Here is a 7,717-nt window from a genome sequence, read left to right as displayed (position 1 = left end):
AAATTTGTTAAATGAATGAATAAATATACCTGTCTTCTTAGGACTACATTAGAGTGTAATTAGAAGGGGGATTGGAAACTTGTAAGGCTCCTTGAAACTATAGCATAAACAAGAAGCATAAAAATATACTTCTAAAACATTGATTTCTGATCCTTTAATCCCAGTAATGGCAAACACACACATATATTCCTAAATTAGGGGACTAGGAAGGAGGAGCATGAAAGTGGCATGGGAAATCCAAGCAAGAGACCCCCAGGAAAGTGAGGCAGAAACAAGGACTAAGGGCATAGCTATAGTCTAGTGACACTTCTTAGGAGAAATGTCATGATTTATAGGTGATTATTTTAATAAGGAAAGCTGAACTTTTACCACATATATCTGACCCAGCTGTGGCACAGGTGTCCTGTAATGAAGGTGAGATCTTCACAAATAACTTGGCTCACAGTATGCATGAAGTAACTAATTATAGCTCATGCATATTACTTGCCTACTATATATGAGGTACTGTGCTAAGCTCAGACTGTGCATGATCTTATTTCATCCTCACATGAATCTTTTAATACTAATTTTACAGAGGAGAAAACTGAGGCTTAGGAAGGTTAAGTGATTTTCCTATGGTCACATAACTAGTATATAGGATTTGAACTCAAGTCTATGCTCTTAACAGACTCCCTATTTTGTGAATAATGAATTTCCAAGGTCCTTGCTGACTATAAGATTTTAAGTTTTACAGAATTCAACCAAAAAAAAAAGCAATTTGTGTAAAAATCAAACATAACACTGTAGAATAGTGGTTCTCAACCATGGATGATTTGGCCATAAGGGGATATTTGGCAATTTCTGGGAACATTTTTGTTGTTACAACTCAGGGTGCAGAGGCCTGTGAGAGGGTTTGCTACTGGCATCTAATGGGTAGAGGTCAAAGATGCTGCTAAAGATTCCAGAATGTACAGAATAGCTTTCCACAACAAAGAACTATGTAGTCCAAAAAGTCTATAGTGATAAGGTTGAAAAACCCTGCTGTAGAAAGAATGTTTAAGGCAAAAAAAAATGTTTCCTTGAGAGACTGTATCAGATGAAATGGAACAGTTTTAGCTACAATTTTTTACTTTCCCTTCATAATGGGCTAGTTCAAAGATTAAATGTAAAGTATGTCTTTTATAGTTTTATCAGTGTGGGTCAAAATCAGCTAACTCCTTTGAAAACTATCATTCTTTAAATAGAATGTAGCAAACTGTTGAGCTATAGAACTAACCACCCATGATTTTGTCTACCAACACATTCTTTACTCCTTTAATACACATTAATCCAAGATGGCAGATGGAGTTCAAATTTTTTTTCTGAGCTCACAACTCTGGGCTAGTCCTGACCTCTCCATAACATATTATAAAAAATAGCTTCTCTAATGGCTTCAGACACTGAGGCCCTAGTTACATGAATGGTAGCTTCAATTTTGATTATTTTTTTTTAGTCACAGTCATATGTCTTTTCACCCTGTGAAATAAAGAAATGCATCAGCACAAATGAGAGCAAGGGACTTTGACAATTCTAAATTATTCACAAAGTTTTTCCATAATTGTGAATTCAGGGAATAGTTTTGATGCTAAGAAACAAATTGCTTACAAAAACTCATCTTGGCCCTCTTTTCCCAAAGGTTGACAATAACTATTGCTGTGTTAAACCTTATGAATTACATTTCAAAAGAAATGCCACTCTAATCTTTCTATTAATGATAGCAAGATTGAAGATTAATCTTTGCCTCAATTTCGTGACCCTTCCACAATGACTAACATAGTGTTTGTAAGTGTGGTCCAGGGATTCGCCCTCTCATTTAAAAAGTCTATGTTGTGTCTTGAACTGCGTGCCAGTACCCCCTTACTCCCCCTCCCCAAAAAAAGACACACACACAACTCCAGCACCATGGAAGAGGTACAGCAACACAGAAGAATTTGCAGAGGGATCCAAGATCAAGAAGAGCAAAAATCAGCAGGATGATGGTAAAATGTTTATTGGAGGCTTGAGCTGGGATACAAGCAATAAAGATCTGACTGAATATTTGTCTCAATTTGGGGAAGTTGTAGACTGTACAATTAAAGTAGATCTAGTCACTGGATCACGAGGATTTGGATTCATGCTTTTCAAAAATGCTGCTAGTGTTGATAAGGTTTTGGAACTGAAGGAACACAGACTGGATGGCAAATTGATAGAGCCCCCAAAGGGCCAAAGCTTTATAAGGGAAGGGGCCACTGAAAAGGTTTTTGTGTGTGGATTGAGCCCAGATACTTCTGAAGAACAAATTAAAGAATATTTTGGAACCTTTGGAGAGATTGAACATATTGAACTTCCCATGGATACAAAAGCAAATGAAAAAAGAGGTTTTTGTTTTATCACATATATGGATGAGGAACCAGTAAAGAAATTGTTAGAAAGCAGATATCATCAAATTGGTTCTGGGAAGTGTAAAGTCAAAGTTGCCCAACCCAAAGAGGTATATTGGGAGCAACAGCAACAACAAAAGGGAGGAAGAAGTGCTGCAGCTGGTGGATATAGTAGTAGGGGTTGAGGTTGATGTCAGTGCCAAAACTGTAACCAAGAATTTACTATTATGATGAAGGATATGGAAATTACAATAGTGCCTATGGTGGTGATCAAAACTATAGTGCCTATGGCAGCTATAATTATACTGGGTATAACAGATATGGACAGAGATATGCACATTACAGTGGCCAACAGAGCACTGACAGCAAGGCGTCTCTAGCTTCTAGGACAAATACAAATAAGCAGATTATGTTGTTTACCCAACCCCCGCTCTTTGTAACTGTCATTACATGTATGGAGTTGAATGTGATGATATAGATTTTAAGGAAATAGTAGCATACAGAAAATACTTGTCATGAAATACAAGCACTAATTTAAAAATTTCTGCAATGCCTGCAACTTAAATCAGGATCAAATTTAGTAATAAGTTAGTTTTTAAAAAGTATGATCTTAGCCATTTTTAACTTTACAGATCAGTGGTATTAAATAAATTCATATTGCTGTGCAATCATCATCACCATCCTTGGTGAACCTATTTTGTAGCTTGATAGTGGTGGTGATTGCACATTGTAACTCTACTAAATACCACTGAATTGCTCACTTTAAAAATGGTTAATTCCAGTTATGTAAATTGTACTTCCATTTAAAAAATAAATATATGTGGCTTTTGAAATATGCAGTTATATAATGTATATTCAGGTTGGTGTTCACAGGGTTAACCAGCATCCCCATCATCACAAAATGCTTCATGCATGTTTGCATACTTGAGATATTTATACATATTATAATTTTCCTTCCCCTTTTTGATAAAACAAGATTTAAACTAATAAAGGTAACTAAGTTACCAAGAAATATAATCCAAGAATATTAAAAATATGTCATTGAATTTTAAATTATCATGAACCTAACTATTGAGGATACAAGATGTGTCCTGAATGTTTAAGTTAATTTCAGTTCTTCAGCTCTGTAATGAACAGCAGTAGGTCTTTCACTCACTGAGACCAATATAATTTTTTTCTACTTTGCATGTCTATTTTAGCTGAAAGAAAAGAGAAAATAATACTCTATGAAATAAGTGAGCTTTATATTTATTGTAGAACACTTCTGAGTTGCTTCAAACAACTGTTTTTTTTTTGTTCTGGTGTCTTGTTTATCTCTCCCTGTGTTGCACTACTAATAACCATTCTAAAAACCCCATCTGCAAAATGAGGTGGGATACTAAAACATAGTTACTACCTAGAGCCTTCTTTTTTAAAGTCTTCATCAGCAATAGATAAAACCCTTCCCTTTCCAAGGCCAACATAACTCAAGGCAGCGAGTTCAAACAAAAATTTCATTTATGGCTGGTACGAGAAACCCCCTCTCCCTAAGGCCAATATATCTTCTGGCATGTTAGGTATTTCCAGAGAGGTCCTTAAGTAGAGAGATAGAAATAAATTGTTTTATATACACATAACACAAAAGGAAAAGTAGAAAGAAGTAACTCAATGAGCCAGTGCTAAAATCTTGGCGAGATACAGACATGCCTGCGCCCCCCCTTTCTCCCCCCTGGGCGCAGGAACACACACACACACACACACACACACACACACACACACACACACACAATCTATAAAGCCCGGTGCCTGCCGTCAGCTGTTTTTTTCTGCCTGGATTCACTTGTTGGGGGAGGGGACCAAAGACAAAGTTTGAAGTGCTAGTTCCCTTTCACTACTTACCCTGCCAAGAAGCTCCCGACTTCCCCTTTCCTCCCTATCCCTTTATCCCAATAATAGTTCGTGCATCCCTCCTCCGCCCCCCCCTCCCCATGCCACTGAATCACCCATCTTCTCCAAATCTGATTTATGCCTACCTCCTTGAGTTAGTTCCTTGCAAGAAATCTTACTATCATGTGTGAGCCAGTCCACACAAGGGTTGGGAAAGTAGTGGGGGCAGTATGACTCTTCACACCAAACACAAATAACGATTAGATTGCATTTAATTTTTAATGAATCACCAAGAGAAATAAGGCCATTTTCGTTTTCATTGGATCCCTATCCTTTCCATGGGCATCTCTTGCCAATGCAAATTGTCCCGACCTCCCTGGAGCCTCCCAGCTTTAGGGCAAGCAAGGAGTCCCAAGATAACTATTTAGTATAAACAAACTATGCGTTTTTAATGGAATTACCTTCGCCTGCTAGTAAATAATTTATAGAAGGCAGTAAATAAAATATGGTTCTATGTCTTTAAAAGAGTTATCAAATGGAAAATACCCACCAGAGGGACGTAAACCCCGAAGAGTGTCACGCTTAAAGATGCAGGTTGGGATCAAGACACAAGTAAAAGATGTGTTTTTATACCCTGAAGGAAGGCATTGGTGTTGCCAGAGCCAGAGCCTGCAGCTTTCTGGGAAGGTTACCACCGGGAGAAGGGAAGAGACACAAGGTCAAGTGATTAAAATGTAAATGAAGGGGGCTACACTTTCAGAATAATAAATTCCCCTTTGAAAATTTAGAGGCTTTTACATTCGTTATCACCTTCAATCCTTGCCACCACCCTTCCATTAAGAGCAGGCCCATGATTCCCATTTTACAGATGGGTTTTAAAAAGGCTCTGAGGCTAAGGGACAGACAGCCTCCAAGTATGCCTGCTGGGGACTACAAGTAGGACGCAGGAGTCCAGGTCTCTGCAACTCCGGCCAGTTGTTCATTTCCTCAGCGCCCAGGAGTGGCTGGTGTCCCCCACCACACACTGTCCAGCCCAGCACACTTGCCCAGTTTTACAACCCTTCAGCGTCTCTTCTGTTTTCGATGACCTGAGGACCCCCTAAATAAAAGTTCTCCCCCCCTTCCCTGCATCAACCCCGCCCCTGGAAGGTGCATCCCCAGTTCAGAGAGGGCAGATTTATGAGCATCTCCTCAAGGTTACCCCTAAGACAACCTTGACCATGAAACCAGAATCTTGAACACTTGACCTAAATTTGCAAGGGCATCTGTTTCCTTCTATAATTGTCACAAGACTTCATTTGAAATTTGATCTTGTGTCACTAATGGTATTAACAGGAGCTGAGGTCCAATCTTCCAACGGGAGACTGTTGCATATGATTTTACTTCCAAACGAAGGTAAATGAATTTCTATAAACCTTCAGCAACCCCCTCTCTGTGTACAATAAAACTGTTTTCACAATCAATAAATCTCTGGTTTGGGGCAATAAAAATTAGATAATTGTTCTCTCTCTGTCTCTCCCCCACTCCATGAGACAAAACCACTATTTAAAGAACAGGTCTTATTAACCATTTCTGAAGTCCTTCACTGTACTCCGCGCCTTTCAGACATGCACCTCTGTCATCAGAGAAAACCAGACGTTTAATTATGGCGACTTTTGTTCAATCACTGCAGATAATAAAGACAACCTTTCCGCGAGTTACAATTATAACGCAAGCTGCTCCAACACCTGCACCGACAGCATTTGTCTCCAGAGTGGTTTCTCTCTCCTCTAAACTGCCTTTGAGTTTCTCCTCTTCTGATCAGAAGATTTAATATGTTGCAAGAGATAGATTTCACGAAAATGTGTTGTCCCTTCTGTAGCTACATCTGCTCCGACCTATTAAGAAAAGTAAGGCATTTTGATACTAATTGCAAATAAATTGTGATGTGTTCACCGAGTAATTGATTTAATGAAGTTCATATAAAACTCCTGAGATTGGCCAAGTAAAAGGCCCCCTGATGTGTCTATTGTGGAGGGAAAGGAAGGTTGATTTTTCGTTTTCCTTTTTTCTTAAAAAAAAAAAAATGAGGTGGTGTGGCGCGGGTGGAGGGTGGTTAGAGGGTTTGGCACAGATGTTACCTCCACAGACCGCGCGGTGACTGGGAGGAGCCGCGGCGCTCGCGCCTCACGCCCGGGCGAGAGCCCTGAATCAGCCAGAGCCAGACCAATCGCTGGAGGCCGCACCCTGACTGGGCCTCGGCAGACAGATGTGCGCAGTGCTGTTGAAAACTTGGGCTAAGGAAAAGACAAATGGGAGGGCCGTCAGCGTCCTCAGAGTTCCAGAGGTTGCATAAGGCGCAGCTGCCCCTAGGTTTTGTCCCGGCTTCCTGAAGTGCTCGATGCTGTCCTCTAAACCCCTTTCTTGGCCCCAAGGCTGGGAGGGAAGGAGGCGCACCAGGCGGCTCTCCTCCTCAGTCCCAGCCCCCATGTCACAGCCTGAGAGAGAGCTGTGGTAGCTAGTACTCAGCGCCCCACGTGCGGGGCGGGGGTTCTCGTGTGCAGGGGCAATGAAACCGCATTCAGCGTTCACATGGGTTTACTTTTCAACCTTTCTGACCAGACAAATCTGCAAGTTAAGGGGCTGGGGCTTGCGTGGTGCAGAATGGGAATAAGCATTTTCTGAACACCCGCTGTGTGTTTCACAATTAGCTCCCTCTTTCCGAGCAAAGGGCATTATTACTCCCCGCTAACAGATGGAGAAACTGAGGCTGGAAGGATACTTGACAGCAACTTGCCAACAATGTGTTGGCTACTCTGGGTCATCCGCCACGCCGGGTTTTTTAGAAAGAAGCGAAGTTCTCGAAAAAAACCCTCCCCGTGTGCCCCTGGAGCCCTCCAAATATTCCCCTGCGTATCTTAGTTTGGATGGCGTGGGGGACAGGGCAGAACCAGCCGCATGACCAGGCCATGTCTCTGAGTTGGAGGCGGACAGTGTGTGGGTTTTTTTGTTTGTTTGTTTCGTTTTGTTTTAGAGAAGCAAGAGCTCCTTTACATAATCAGAACCGCACCGGAGCTAACAGCTGGCTCCAAGTTTCTTGGAGTTTGCCTGCTGACGTACTTTCCCGGAGTTGCTTCCTCCAGGGTCCGGGAGCTGCTAATCTGGGTCCCAAAGCACTCGCAAGCCACATCGGGGCAGGGGGAGGAGCTGACTCTGCCCTGCTGTTGAAAGCTGTGCGGACTTGGGAGTGAGTACAGGTGGAAAGGAGAGGGGTGGGCCTGAGCCAGCTCTGCCTGTGGAAGAGACCGGCCGCAGCACGCAAGCCAATTCTCACTGTCTGGTGAGGCAGAGAGTTTAAAACCCAGGCTAAATGCAAACGTTCAACGCTGAGGTCCGACCGCGGGCCCCGTTCCTTCCCCAAGAGGCAAAAGCCAGCGTAAAACTTGGTGAAGAAATCACCCCCTCTCTTTCCCCTCCGACCTTTCCAGCCCACC

At 41.9% G+C, this 7,717-nt stretch overlaps 1 pseudogene; it reads left to right on the top strand.

Moving 5' to 3' along the window:
* Window positions 1–803: 803 nt before the first annotated feature.
* Window positions 804–2,856, top strand: LOC132224536 (heterogeneous nuclear ribonucleoprotein D-like; annotated as a pseudogene).
* Window positions 2,857–7,717: the final 4,861 nt, after the last annotated feature.

The sequence above is a fragment of the Myotis daubentonii genome, chromosome X (assembly GCF_963259705.1).
Source record: "Myotis daubentonii chromosome X, mMyoDau2.1, whole genome shotgun sequence".
Lineage (NCBI taxonomy): Eukaryota > Metazoa > Chordata > Mammalia > Chiroptera > Vespertilionidae > Myotis > Myotis daubentonii.
Note: the sequence above shows the minus strand (reverse complement) of the source record. Positions and strands in the feature narration are given on the sequence as shown.